This window comes from Delphinapterus leucas, chromosome 15 (genome assembly GCF_059928025.1).
Source record: "Delphinapterus leucas isolate spDelLeu-1000000601 "Yukka" chromosome 15, BTC_Dleu_Yukka2, whole genome shotgun sequence".
Classification (NCBI taxonomy): Eukaryota; Metazoa; Chordata; class Mammalia; order Artiodactyla; family Monodontidae; genus Delphinapterus; species Delphinapterus leucas.
The window spans coordinates 88,250,532-88,265,537 of NC_143143.1; the positions used below are offsets into that span (position 1 = coordinate 88,250,532).

Here is a 15,006-nt window from a genome sequence, read left to right on the forward strand (position 1 = left end):
GCGCCCACGTCCTCCCGGGAGCGCGCGCGCCGGTGCGGGTGCGTGCGTGAGCGTGCGTGAACGTGCGCGCCCCCGCCGCCTCTGCCGGTGCTGCTCCCGCGCCCTCTGCCACTGCCCCCATCGCCGTCTCCGCCGCCGCCGCCGCCGCCGCCGCCGCCGCCGCCGGGTCCCGAGGCGCAGCCCCGGCTGAGGAGCGCGTCGGCCGGCTGCCCAGCAGCGCCGCGCAGGGAGGAGCGGAGCCGGCGGGCGGGCGGGCGGGCAGGCGGACAGGTGAGGTCGCGGCGGGCCGGTGGCCTCGCGTCAGGCCGGGCGGGCGGGCGGGGGTTCGGGGTGACGAGAGCGGAATGAGGGGGCGGGGGCGGGGCGCGAGGTGAGGGTGACGGAGAGTGGGGTGAGGGAGTGCAGGGTGGCACGGCGCGGGGTGGCGGGGCCGCGCGCCAGGAGGCGGAAATGGCGACGACCCTCCCTCCCCCTTCCCTCCCCCCTCGGGACCGGGGGCGGCGGCGCGGCCGGAGGAGCGGCGGAAAGGCCCAGGCCGTGCGCCGCGGTCGGGCCACCGGGCCCGCGCTTGGGGGCGGCCAGAGACCCGACGTGCGGCAGCCAGGGCCCCCACCCCCCACCCCAGCGCAGCTCGCGCTCCGGGGCCGGGGTCTGCGCGGGGCGCCCCCGCCCCGGGGAGGGTCTTTGCGGTCCTGAGGGCCGAAAAGAGGGGCGCCGCCGGTCCAGCAGCCACGTAACCTGTGCCTGGGTCATTACGCCTATAGGTCGCGGAATTGAGCTTTGTTCCTTGACGCGCTGTAGATTAATCTCGCGGGTGAAAATCATCTGGTTTGTAAGAAAAAAATGTTTTCTCTCCTCGCGAGGACATCTGAAGCAGTGCCTTGTGTTGTAGTCTTACCGAGAGAGGGTTAGGAACTCATTCCCGCGGGTTCGAACTTGTTTGTGTTGAGCGGCTGGATCAAGGACTCGCTTTTTCATGTGCCTAAGAGATGAGTTCTCACAATTCGCTCTGTTGTGCTATGCAGGAAAAGAAGCAAAAGTTTCTGTTTTGGTTTTCAGGTTTAGGTGTGATAGGGGTCATAGACTGAGAGGTGTGTCCTGGACACCTTTGTCCTTACTAGTTGTCTGTTTAAAAACTACCTTGCTGACATCGACAGTTATACTGCCCCGTCTTAAATCTGGTTGCCTGAAGGCAGAACTCTAGTCAAAGCTTCCGAGATTTTGTGTTCGTTTATTTGCTTCTCTCTTGTTAAACGTGGTGCTGCGTTTCAGGATCGCGGTGCCTGTCAGACTTTGAGAGATGAAATTATGAGGCAGGACTTACGGCCTTTCAGAAACTTCCTGAGAGCATGCAGCTCTCCTTCCACCTGTGTCAGGGTTGCGGGACTTGGGGCACCTCTGATGGCACGTGGCCAAGCCAGGGGCTGAGTGGCAGGTGCTTCCAGCAGCACGGGGCTCTGAGAGGCACACGTGTTGCAGGACCCCCATGCCTGGCCCCCTTGGCCCTGGTGAAGTCAGAGCAGCCAGGGGTTGTCCCGGTGAGCAGATACTAGAGAGGCACGTGGAGGAGACAAGGCCTTGCTGGGGGATCTCAGCTACGGAACCAGTGTGGCCTCAGATGGGGACCCTTGCGGGGCAGGGATGCCTGTCAGGCCACCCCCATCCTCTGTGACCAGTCTCCCTATCACTGGCTCCCTGACTCACTCTGTGGGCCCCCCGCCACAGTGGCCTCTTTGCCAGGCTCTTAACAGACTCCTGTGCTCCGTCCCTGGCTCTACCCAGATCACTGGCGCCCTCACCCTTAGGCTCCGGGAGGGCAGGACTTCCCTTACTGCTTTACCTGGAATTTCAGCTCGCCACTTCCTGTTTCCTGTCTCCCTTTCCTGCTTAGTTTTCCCACAGCACTTCATTCTTCTAATGTCCTGTTTAATATATTTATTATACTTAATGTTTTACTATGAGGTGAAGGTCTGCAGGGAGTCTGTTTTTGCAAAGAACGGTGGCTGGCATGTACTGCATGTCCAGGAAATACTGTTGGAATGAATGGAAGTGATGATTGTAGTAGCAGCTCTGCAATACAGTGAGTGACCTTGTCACTCGAAAGTCATTGTGGCTGAGTACTGAGTACCGTGGCTGGGTTCTGAGGGAGGTGTGTGGCAAGTCGCCTCCCCTTTGGGAAAGGACAGCCAGTTAAGAGGAAGATCAGAAAGGTACTAGGATCTCCCTGTAAATCTTTTTGCAACTTTTAGTCTATAGTTAGTGCAAAATAAAAAGTTTTTTGTCAGATCTACCACTGGTAATAATGCTTTTAGAAATTTTGTCTTTGATTAACCCCCCAGAAAGTAAAACCCACATGCTAGTCCCAAATACTCAGTGACATTTGTTTTGTTTATAAATTTATTTATTTGTTTGTTTGTTGGCTGCATCGGGTCTCAGTTGCGGCATGCAGGCTCTTCGTTGCGGTGTTCCGTCTTCTCTCTAGTGGTGGCGCGCAGGCTCCAGAGCGCGTGGGCTCTGTAGTTGCGGCACACGCGGTCTCTGGTTGTGGCACGCAGGCTTAGTTGCCCCGCGGCACGTGGGATCTTAGTTCCCTGACCAGGGATCGAACCGGCGTCCCCTGCATTGCAAGACCGATTCTTAACCACTGGACCACCAGGGAAGTCCCGACATTTGTCGATTAAATGGGTGAGGTGGAGTAATCTGTTAGAACCACGTGAAAGTGAGCTGTTCTGAGGCCTGCTCTGAATCCTGATGTGTGACTGAAGGACTCAAGTCATTTCCAGAACCTTCACTCAGAGTGAATTTATGTTCTTGGTTTTTCATTGTATTAATGTGGTGCTGGGACTGAACAGATACTGCATGTTTCTTGGCCCTTTGTGTTCTTGAGTCCCCCTCACTCGTGGAGGAAGGATGGCTCTGTGCTCAGTGCTGAGCTACCCTGGAGACGTGTGCTTTTTGCTCAGTCTCAGACCTGGAACTTGGGGCCAGGCCTCTGCACTGGTTCCTGTGCTGACCGACCTGACACCACCAGGCAGAATCCCTAGCAGGCTGCTGCTGACCGTGCATCTCAGAGCCCAGGTGTGACGTGCTTGCCTTGGTCCTGGGCTGGAGAAGATGCTCAGTAGGTGTGGGATGAATGACTAAAATTGAGGCTGGGAGGCTGGAGTAAGGAGACGAGGTGGAATTTTATTTAAGGTGGGACTTTGCTTTTAAAGTCAGGAAATAAAATGAGCATGATTTTTTAAAAACATTTTTATTGGGGTATAATTGATTTACAAATGATTCTTTTTCTTTTTTTTTTGGCCACACTGCACAGCATGTGGGATCTTAGCTCCCCAACTAGGGATTGAACCCTGGGCTCCCTGCAGTGGAGGCCTAGAGTCTTACCCACTGGACCACCAGGGAAGCCCCAAAATGGCGTGATAGCCACAGATATAATCACCCTTGAAAAATTCCTTAACTCTCTTATAAGTACTTTGTACAGGGTTTGGAGCATACAGTGCTGTAGGCAAACCGTATATCTCAGCCAGTGAGGGCAGCCAGTTTTCCAGTAAGGAAACAGACCCTGTGTCTTCAGGGGACAGGTGTGGAGGGTGACGGCCCGCTCTTGCCCAGGAGGCGGACAGGAGACTGTTGGCTCTTGACGGTGCTCCCGGTGCAGTAGTTAAAACTGCAGTGCTCCCCAAATGGGGCTTGTTTTTATGTTCTTATTGGGTGGTCAGATCAGAGCATTCTTCAGCTGCAGACTCATCTCCTGCTCTGTCACAGCCCTTCCCTGTCTGTGTGTCAGCAGAATCTGTACTAGACTTTCCTTCCTGAGAGCGGACGAGACTCGGGCTCACATGATGGGGCCCCGCGAAGATGAGGGTCATGGTACCTGCCCTTACTGCCTGTTGGGGGAGCACAGGAGATGGCAAGTGGGAAGGTATGTCATCAACTGCTTCCTAAGTTTAAGTGACAAAGATGCTGAAAAGTGACACTAGTCAGATTTTATGAAAATGCTATCCCTCATTTAAGAGAAGGAACTGTTGGGACTTCCCTGGTGCCCCAGTGGTTAAAACTCCAAGCTTCCAGTGCAGGGGGCGTGGGTTTGATCCCTGGTCGGGGGATCTAAGATCCCACATGCCGCGCGGTGCGGCCAAAAAAAAAACAAAACATGAGGGAACTGTTAATGCTTTTACTGTCCTGATAGCAAGGCCAGTGCTCAGGTAGTGACATCCCCTGAAGAGGATTAACAGCAGTCTGTTATTGGTCACTCGAAATTCAACCCAGAGGATTTAAGGATTAGATTACCAAACAATTCTTACTTTTGATTTTGTCTTTCGTTGTCTTTGCATTAATTTTGTTAGAGGCCGTTGTATGGGTGAAATGGTATGTTCTCTTGGTTATTAGTACTTGCAGACAGTTAATAGGTTTTGGTCTTTAGCAGGTAAGAGTTGTTTTAAATTCTAAGAGTTTTGCAAACATATTGGTAGCTCACATTGAAATTGCAGAAAAGAAGTACAGAATCTCATTCTCCAAAGAGAGAGTATGTAGTGAGACCATACATTCAGTGGGTGTCACTGAAAATGCCTTCGTAAGTGGTTTGCTTTTCAAAGGTTGTCCGTATACATCGAAGGTCCACTTCACTCCAAAATCATACTCCATTGTAGGTGTATCTACATCACTGGTTTTTAGAACTTAGTTCTGTGGCAGAAACCGTAGTCTTTTTTTCCTGACATTAAACCCGACTAATATCTTCAAATTGTGTGATACATTGTGAGTGATCAGTGAATATTTCTAGAATGTATGAGTGTAAATGAACCTTGTTCATCATCATGAGTTACTTATAATTTAATATATATTTTTTTATTTTTGGCTGTATTGGGTCTTCATTGCTGTGCGCAGGCTTTCTCTGGTTGCAGTGAGCTGAGGCTACTCTTCTTTGCAGTGCGTGGGCTTCTCATTGTCATGGCTTCTCTCGTTGCAGAGCACGGGCTCTAGGCGCATGGGCTTCAGTAGTTGTGAGCGCAGGTTCAGTAGTTGTGGCGCACAGGCTTAGTTGCTCCATGGCATGTGGGATCTTCCCGGGCCAGGGATCGAGCCTGTGTCCCCTGCATTGGCAGGCGGATTCTTAACCACTGCACCACCAGGGAAGCTCTGAATTACTTATAATTTTATTGTGCTTTTAATTTCTCTACACTGAACATGTAACACCAGAAAACATGGCGGTGTACGCGGTGAAATGTGCAGTCATTTGGCGTCTCCATTGCTGTGTTCTGAGGAATTCTGTGCCAGTTGGTTATGAAGTTGCAGGCCTGCAAGTCAGAGGATTGGAATGCTGACTTGCTACCCTGCCGGCTGAGCCCCGCCCTGGCTATCTCTGGGATGGCCAGCCCCTTTCTTAGAGAGCTCTCTCTGCCCTTCACCTCTGTTCTTTTCACTGGGTGGAGTGAAATGTGTTATAGTGAAGCCATCAGAACTGAGTTATCCTGTACTGTCTGGCCCTGTGGTGCTTCAGAGGTGATGAATTGGGGCGCTGGGGGTCCAAGACCATAGGCTCCGTGTCACAGCCCCGACTGAGCTGGACCGGGCTCTGCAGAGGGAGCATGTGCCACTGCCTGGCTTTTAGTTTTTTCCTTCTGTTATTGGAAGGGATTAGCAGCATAGCAGATGTTTGGTTTGTAGTTAGGTGGTCCCAGTGAATTTTCCTTGATTGAAAAGGAGTGTCTTTAATTGTGAGAGGGTTTCTCTAAGATAAATAATGAAAAATTCTAGGTCAGAGAATACAGACTTTATTATTTTTGCCATATATTGCTAAATTTATATTTCCTCCGGCAGTGTGTGTCTTTTCTTCTTCACCTACACAGGATTTTAACACTTTATATTTTATATTTTGCTGCTAATTTAGCTACTGCTGTAGGGTTTGATAATAAAATGTGAGATTTTTTCAGCCAGTTGCAATAAATTTTGCTGCGTCCTTTAAAATGAGAATTTTAAGTAAATTAAGAAATAAAGAGTGATAATTTAGTGATAAATAGGCTTTCTAAGATGCGTGAAACCAGGCCACATCTGGTTTTTTTCTTTTTTTTTTTTTAATTAACTGAAAAAGAAGTTGTATTCTGGGTAACAATTTTTACTGGACTGTATTTACCTGATACTTTGAATCATGAGGCTCATCACAAGTAAAGCTGAAATATTTTAACGCAATTTAATGGCCCAGTTTCATTTTGAGATGAAACTGGAACGTCTACAATTTAAGGATTGTCTATGAAGTATTTCTTAACTTGTCGAAGCATAGTTGTCGTCTGTTGGAAACAGTTTGTTTTCTTCTAAAATTCACTTAGAGGATGCCTCCCCTCCCCCTACGGCAAACCCTCTGAAGCAATCTGCTTGTGAGCAGGCCAGGGTTACTAGGTATGCATCAGCCATAATCCCCAGGACAGCCTTGCAGGGTAGCTGTTACCCAATTGTCTGGATAAGGAAGCTGAGATTCACATATTTTCTCTAGTACGAAAGTGTGGTATTGAAGAATAAGCACAAGTAATGCTGTTGCACACCTTAAAATGACAACACGGAATTTACCTCTTAAAATGCTGTTTCTGTTGGTGACGTTTTCTCTTGCATCATCCTGCCTGGTTGGGTGACCCTAACTGACTGTTACCAACAGCATCCTTCTCCCTGGTGTGTAGTATCCATGTGACTCCCACACTTGTTTCATCTGCCCCGTCCTTTCTTTTATAAAAATTGATTCGTGACAAGGGTAACTGCAACCCATTATCTGAGGGGGCTGTCCTGGTGGCCGAGTAGGCCAGCCTGTCCAGCCAGCTCCTAACACCATCTCATCCTCACTCAGGCTGGTGGACTGCAGTGCACGTAGGCGTTAGGGGCACTCTTGGACCTGCTCTCCTCTGGGGGAGCTGTGCAAACCTTCATAAGTGTCTGTGATCTACCTTTTACTTGTGGCATTCCTTAAACTGCTCACAGAGTCGCAGTGTCGTGAGGCAGACCTGTCACTTCATCAGACCCCCCTGCTGCTCCCTGGAGTGGGCAGGGGTCTTTGTCCTTTCCTCACCCCAGAATGACCGTCCAGCTTACGAACAGCTTGACTCTTTGTGTGGTCACAGGGGCAGAGCGTGTTTCAGTGAATAGCAGCTCGGTACAGCCTTACCTGATTAGATGCCTGCCCCATAAAGCCTTGAAGGCAGGTCTTTTCCTGTATTTTTAAAAGGCAAACGACAATAAGGCAAATCAGTGAAGTATGGATTTTACATCTAAAATGTATGCAACAATAATTAATATTAGTGTTCAAGCTGAGAGTCAAATAAAGTATAACCTACATAACTTTTATTCACCATTATAAACTTTGTATGTGTATTTATTTTAGTTTAAAAACACAGTAAAGGGTTAATACAGTACCTTATTTAGATAAGGCTTGTAGGTTAGTACAAGAAAGTAAGTTATTTGTGCTCAGGGCAGGGAAAAATTGCTCCGCTTTGTGACATGGTTACCGAGAATCAGTCGAATTGTACAGCACTTGGAGTCAGGTGTGAATCTGAATCCCAGTCCTGCTGATCCCTGGCACAGTGGCCTCCAGATGACCCCGTTTCTGGGCCTTAGTCTTCTCATCTGTAAGTTGGAGGCAGTAACAGTAACGGCTCGTGTAAATCTTGTACCCGGCACTGTTCGCATTTCACACGACTCGATCACGGACACACTGTGGCAGGCCGCCTGCAGCCCCGCTGGACGAAGAGGAGATGAAGCTGTTGAGTAACCGCCCAGGTCACTGAGCCCAGGTGTCGCAGAGCCAGGCTCCAGCCCAGCCAGGTAGCCCAAGAGCTGCACTCTCATCACCCACTGGACTGGGCGCCTGCCCCACAGGCGTCTTGGTCCGGAGCATGTGTGCCCCTCAGTGCCTGCACATGGTAAGCACGCCCTAGGTTGTAGGTACCATGTTGGTAAAATTACAGCAGTAATCATAAGTTCTGTCACCAGTACAACTGTGATAGCATGTGCAATGCGTGTGTCTTGACACGCTTCTGACATCAGGCGTCTCTCTACACTTGGCTCGTCCTGGGGTAATTCGTGCAGCTCATACTTGATTTTGTACTAGAATGGTTGGTTTTGGTCATCGTTGCAGGGTCCATTGCTTCATCAGAGGCAGTCAGTCCAGCAGTGGGAACCCTGGGCGGCCCCCTCCCCAGGGGCTTTCACATGGGGCAGCCCTGGCTGGGGCGTCCCAGTGCAGCGCGGTTTCTAGTGGATGCGTTTCGGGACACGTTCCTGCTGGAGACACAGAAGATGTCGTGGCTGCATCTGCTGCGTTTCATGAACTTCGAGCCGCTGTGTGTATCTTAGGCTTCTGCTCATTCTGGAGTTGGAGTGTCCAGTCCCCTCCCTGGGGGCGGAGCTGCCCCCAAGGTGGTGGGTCGTTGGGTTGTCAGTGTCACACACTGCACTGCTCTGAGCCTGTGGGCTCTCCCGGGAGCGTTAAGTAGGTCTCTTAGCCTGTGTGCTTCTGTGTGACCGTGACTTTGGTCACAAGTATTTTCATGTGATATTCAAAGTTGAGGATTTGAATGTCGTGATGGTCTCTAGATAGTAAGAAATCCTTCCTGGTAAACATTCACGAGAGTGGACTTGCACCTGGTTGCCAGTCAGCGTTACGCCCTTTCTGTCACGATACAGATACCTCCGGTTCTCCAGTCTATCTGCTGATCCGCAGGCCTGGTCCGCGGAGGGCCGGGGGCGGCAGGTGGCTGCCTGGGTTGAAGGGTACCTGTGACTTCAGTACCTGAGGTTGTAGGGGTTGCGAGGTTAGAACACCAACACCCAGAAAGCTCCTGTGCTCATAACTTTTATAAGAAATACTTTTGCCTTCCACTGTCTCATATTTAGCTTTCATATTTAGCTTTGAGAATATGTTAAGGTTTTCTGGAAGTGTTTGGCCATAGCACTGGTCTTCCTAGCATCTCTTTCTGCAGCCTTGTGCATAGGTGAGTACCTGTTGGCCCCAGTGCTGTGATGATGGAAATGTCACCTGTGTCTGTCGGTCACGTTCTGGTGTCAGGGTTCCAGCTTGTTTTAGGCGCGCTTTACACAGAGGCAGTGTCGCCCTGTTGTTTGCACCTCAAGGATGCTGGGCAGGCAGGACCAGGAGGACCGGGTCGGGAGTGGGGCTCTCCCTTCCACATTGGGCCATAGGCAGCCTCCTCTCTGAGTCACAGGCTCTTGAGAATGTTCAGTGTTTTTTTTGACTCTCCTTGTATTCAGACGCATAGTTAGAGTTGTTTTGCTCAACTTCTGACCTTTTCCTTTTGACTGACTGTATGTAAGCATTAGTTTATGAAAGAAAATCCTTATTTGGTTTCTGGACATAAGTCACTACTGATAAAATTAATTCCATAGACCGTACTGAATGCTAGGCCGGTACTGGGGCAGTCGCTCAGTTTATACCTCAGAAGGGCTTAGGGTGTGGCCATGCTGGGGCCTTTCAGCTGCCCCGGGGGTGTCTGCTGAGCCCTTGCTGGTCAGCCTCGTGCTCCCTCTGTGAGGGCCGAGGGTTCAATGTCTTTAGTACTGGAATACATGCTCTTTTTGTGACCAAGCATTGTGCTTATTGTTAGGTGAAAGTGCTACTTAGTTACTGTTCTTTGGTGGGTTGGCCCGTCTGCCTGGGGTTTAGACCCATTCTCTCTCGTGCTTTGATGATTGACGGGGAGCCCTTCTTAAAGACGGATCCGTTTGACTCTAATTCTCTCTCTTTGTCTTAAGGCTTGGCATCACTGTTGCTTTTTATTTTTCTTAGAATTAAGGAAGAAAGATGACATCTTTAGGGGTTCCTCTGTTTTCCTGAAGAGTTTAGGAGTTCTTTACGTTTGGAATTCATTTTAAGTTAGGAGTAAAGGTAACGGACGACTGTGATGCTCAGCATCGCCCCTTTTACCCCTTCCGTGTTTGTTGACTCTTGCTTATAATTTTTCTATGTCTGTGGAGGTCATTGGTGGCCGTTTCCTTCTACTCTGCAGTGTATTAATCTTTTCCTTCTGGAACAGATAATGAGTTCGGAGTCACGCATTCAAACCACTGGTTTTCCACTGTGTTCTGAGTGTGTCCCCAGCACCGGTAGGAGTTGGCCCTCCTGAGGAGGTGAAGTGCTCCAGACCCAGCTGGTTCTTTTTTTTTTTTTCCCCCTAATATTTATTTATTTATTTATTTGGGTCTTAGTTGCGGCATGCATGCGGGATCTAGTTCCCTGACCAGGGGTTGAACCCGGGTCCCCTGCATTGGGAGCGCGGAGTCTTAGCCACTGGACCACCAGGGAAGCCCCCACCCCCCCCCCCAGCTGTTTCTTGAATGTCCTTCTTCCAAGGTTCATCATGGATTTTAAATGACGGTTCCTTCAAAGGAGAGAGGTCAGCTGTCTTTGGAACACCAGTTGTACTTTGTCTTTAGTATCTTTATTTTCAGTGAAGTTTTTCTTCTGTGGGGCCAGGCCCAAAGTGTGGGGAGGCTATGCAGCCGTGCCTGCACCGGGCTGCACCCCATCCCCTCCCCGAGGTGCTGGCTCACGGTCACTGAATCGCACCTCATGGCTGTGTCCCGACCCATCACCTGGCGGATCCCCTGTTCCTTCTGTCCTGACCCAAAGTAGCAGCGTCTCTGTCCTCCTGTCCCAGCGTAGCTGCACTTACCCCTTGTCCCCTGTGTGACAGGACTTCGTCCTGCGCCATCAGCAGCATGCGTTGTCCTCTCGCTAACTGGAGGGGGTCGGCCTTTCTTCCTTTCTTCCCTTCTCCTCCTCTGACTTTCATTTGTCCTTTTACTTTTACACTGTCAAGAGAAATTTACATTGTGTTTCGTAAACATAAAGTTGCTTGTCTGTAAGTTTATTGCTGAAAATCCATAAATTGTTTACGTTATTCCCACTTGTGGAAACCATGTTCGTTACGGAGCCTGGACCCTGCTCTGATGACGTTTTCTTCCTAGAGGAGTGCCTCTCTCTCCCCAGGTTCCTAACAGCCTTTTTCTTACATTATTAGCCTTTTTCTTAGCTTCTGTATTTTCAGACTACCCATGATACGATGTATTATCGTTGTGGCCTGGAACTTTCTTTACTCCGGGCACTCTGTCCTCCTACCCCTGGCAACACAGCGGCTTTCAAGGCTGCCTGTCCAGCCACGTTCCTGCGATGACCAGCAGCGGGCGGGGAGGCTGGAGCACCTCCATGGCAGCCCTGGAAACCTCTGCATCTCGGAGGGGCATCCCCAGAGACAGTGAGAGGCCCTGGTGTGGCCTTCCCACCACGGCCTGTCCCCAGGGGACACAGGGGGCAAACCTGTCTGCACACCAGGAGGTGTGGCTCATGGGATTACCTGCTCATTGCTTTTATTTTATTTATTTTTTTATGTTTTAGTTTTATGGCCCGGAGGCATGTGGGATCTTAGCTCCCCGACTAGGGATCGCACCCACACCCTCTGCATTGGAAGGCGAAGTCTTAACCACTGGACCGCCAGGGGAGTCTCTGTTCATTGCTTTTAAACCCACCTTGTCTTTGTAATGGATGCTTGTATTAAAATATGATTGTTTTAAGTATTATTTAATGATGTGTGCAGAAGTAACAGAATTTGTAGCTTTTGTAAAAATTTTTGAGACTGCCTCAGGTAATTTTGGAGGTTTTTGAATAAAGTACTCTGAGAATGGAACCAGATAGAGAGTCCTCACCACCACCCATAACCCTCCCCTGTGGAAGTTAGAGTGCACCCGCAGGTCCCAGGGGAAGACTGGACATGCTGTGGGGGCGTCTGGGACTTCGGGGCTGGCATTGCTCAGACGAGTGATGCTGGTCTGTGTCTCATGCTGGGCCCAGGTTAACCCCAGATGGAGCGGATGACCTGTGGGTGACAAAACTTTAGAATAAAGTGTAGGAGAATTCACTTTGGATTTTGGGATGGAGAAGGATTTATTGAACAAAAAAGAGAAAAAATACGTTCACACAGATTTGATATATTCAGTTACATTAAATTGTGAGAGGGAATTCCCTGGCAGTCCAGTGGTTAGGACTCCACGCTTCCACTGCAGGGGGCACGGGTTCAATCCCTGGTCAGGGAACTAAGATCCCGCATGCTGTGCAGTGTGGCCAAAAAAAAAGAAAAAGTGAGAGATCTGTTGCATGATAATGTGCAAATAGGTAACACTACCCAAGTGTACACGTAGGAGTGGTTAAGGTGGTCAGTCCTATAGTTTTTACCACAATAGAAAAATGTATGAACTTGTGTTCATGATAAGTAAAAAGAGATGGGTGGGAAATCGGGAAGGCTGGGGGCGCCCATCATTGTGGGGTGTGGTCATCTGGGTAGCGGTTGGCCTGCCCCTTCTCTGGGACCCTAAAGTTCCACTTGCAGGTACACACCCTACAACAGTTCTTCCTAATCTGTTTGTGGTGAAGGACCAGATTTTATTTGTTTTAATTTCCATTGTGTCACAGGCTGATACTTTTGTAAACTACAATGAAAATGACTAGCTAGAAGAATAAGTTGCAAACAAAACAAAAAAATGCAAGCCCAGATTTTTTTCTTTTTACGTTTTTAAAATAAACATACAGTAAAATTGACCTTTTTTTTTTTTTTGATGTACGGTTCTCTTGAGTTTTAATACATAGAGATCTGTGTAACCATCACCCTGCTCAGGCTGTGGAACACGCTCATCCGTACCCACCCCCCACGCCCACAGCATCCACTGTTCTGCTCTCTGTAGGTATAGCTGTCTTTTCAAGAATGTCATGTACATGGAATCATAGAGCTTCTAGCCTCTGCGGCCAGCCTCTCTCACTCAGCCCAGTGTTACTGAGAATCCTCCACGTCGTGTGATGGACGCTTCGTTCCTTTCTGCTGCCGAGTGGTGCTCCATTGTGTTCACCTTCCAATTTGTTATCCTTTCACAGGGACATATGTGTTGTTTCTGGGTTTAGCGATTATAAATATTCATGTACAGGTTTTCCATGTGAACATTAATTCCCGTTCCTCTTGAATAAATGCTCAGGAGCGGGATGGCTGGGTCACGTGAAAGCCTGTCTTTAACTTTATAGGAAACTTCCAACTCTCTTCCAGAGTGGCTGTCCCGTTTGGTGTGCCACCAGCAGTGTACGGGTCTAGCCACTGTTCACCCTCACGAGCACTGGGTGTTGTCTGGTTATTTTTTAAGCCATTCTGATAGATACGTAGTGGTATCTCATTGTAGTTTGAAGTTGCATTTCCCAAATGGGTAGAGATGTTGAGTATCTTCTCCTGTGCTTATTTGCTATTGCTCTGACAGTTGGGTAAGTTTTGCTGTCAACTTCTGCCCTTAGCACTAACCTGAGCTGGCAGGGCATCACCCCGTGCCCGGCACTGCCCTAGAGAAACTGTAGGTGGGAATTGCTCAGAAGGTTCAGAGGACCCCAGTAATAGCAAAACCTGGGAATGACCAGCCATCTTCCAGTAGAAGAATGGATTGACAAGTTGTGGCCTGTTCCCAAAATGGAATTTGTCCAGTACTAGGAATGAGTGAATTATAGATATATCCAGCTATTTGGGAGAATCTTAGAAATATATTGAGTTTCAAAAACAAGTCACGGGCCAAAAAAAACAAGTCCCAGAAGGCTGCATACACAGTGTTAAGACCATTTGTTTTTTAAACAAGGTCTTATTTATTTATTTACTTATGGATGCATTGGGTCTTCGTTGCTGCACATGGGCTTTCTCTAATCGTAGCGAGCGGGGGCTACTCTTTGTTGCGGTGCGCGGGCTTCTCATTGCTGTGGCTTCTCTTGTTGCGGAGCACAGGCTCTAGGTGCACGGGCTTCAGTAGTTGTGGCACACGGGCTCTAGAGCACAGGCTCAGGAGTTATGGCACATGGGCTTAGTTGCTCCGTGGCATGTGGGATCTTCCCGGACTAGGGCTCAAAACCGTGCATTGGCAGGCGGGGTCTTTTTTTTTTTTGGCGGTACGCGGGCCTCTCACTGCTGTGGCCCCTCCCATCGCGGAGCACAGGCTCCGGATGTGCAGGCTCAGCGGCCATGGCTCACAGGCCCATCCGCTCCGCGGCATGTGGGATCTTCCCGGACCGGGGCACGAACCCGTGTCCCCTGAATCAGCAGGCAGACTCTCAACCACTGTGCCACCAGGGAAGCCCAAGACAATTTTTTTAAGCTCAAAAAATTAAAACTAAGTAGTGTTTAGGGAGAAACATATGAGGTACATTTCTTTAAGCAAGGGATTATAATAAACATTGCTTCAGGGTAATGTATATGGGGAGAATGCAGGAAGTTTCAAAATTATTGGTAATTTTCTAGTTTTTAAATTGAAGGATGGGATCATGGTGTTTATTTTATCATGATGCATCATGACTTATATGTGTCATATCTTCCTTTCTGTTTATCAAATATTATATAAAATATTTAAAACAGAACCAAGGGACTTCCCTGGTGGCTCAGTGGATAAGACTCTGCACTCCCAGTGCAGGGGGCCCGGGTTCGCTCCCTGGTCAGGGAACTAGACCCCACATGCGTGCTGCAACTAAGAGCTTGCATGCCACAACTGAGGAGCTCACGTGCTGCAACTAAGACCCGGCGCAACCAAGAAAGGAAGGAAGGAAGGGAGGGAGGGGGATTAAAAAAAAAAAAAAAAAAAAAACAGAACCAAAATAGGCTTCCTTTTAAGACGTTTTCAAATCTGTTCTTCCAAAGTTGGCATATGATTTTTCCAAAGTTGACATATGATTTTTTCCTGCAATAGTAGGTTGAATTCAACAGCAACTCTTAATAAACATTCAGTGCATGCTGATTTTACACACGGAGGTACAAGAGTCAGAATACACATCTCTTTCCCCTGAAGATGTTTAAGTCTTCTAAGGAGCATAGACGTGCCCTGTGAGCACAGGGATTTTTGTCCGTTTTGTTTATTTTGTTCACTGCTAAATCCCCAGCTTTGAGAGCAGAGTGTGGCACATGGCAGGTGCTTCCTAAACATTTGTTGAACAAATAAACA

General features: G+C 49.0%; 1 protein-coding gene across 2 annotated transcripts in view; it reads left to right on the plus strand.

Moving 5' to 3' along the window:
* The window catches only part of DNAJC5 (DnaJ heat shock protein family (Hsp40) member C5), a 27,475-nt gene continuing 12,469 nt past the window's right edge, over positions 1 to 15,006 (plus strand). Inside the window, exon 1 of one of the 2 annotated variants that reach the window (XR_016387978.1) lies at positions 1 to 270. The gene's annotated coding sequence lies outside the window, so the exon portion shown is untranslated. The remainder of the gene's footprint in view (positions 271 to 15,006) is intronic. The other variant, XM_022597459.3, reaches the window with a different exon arrangement.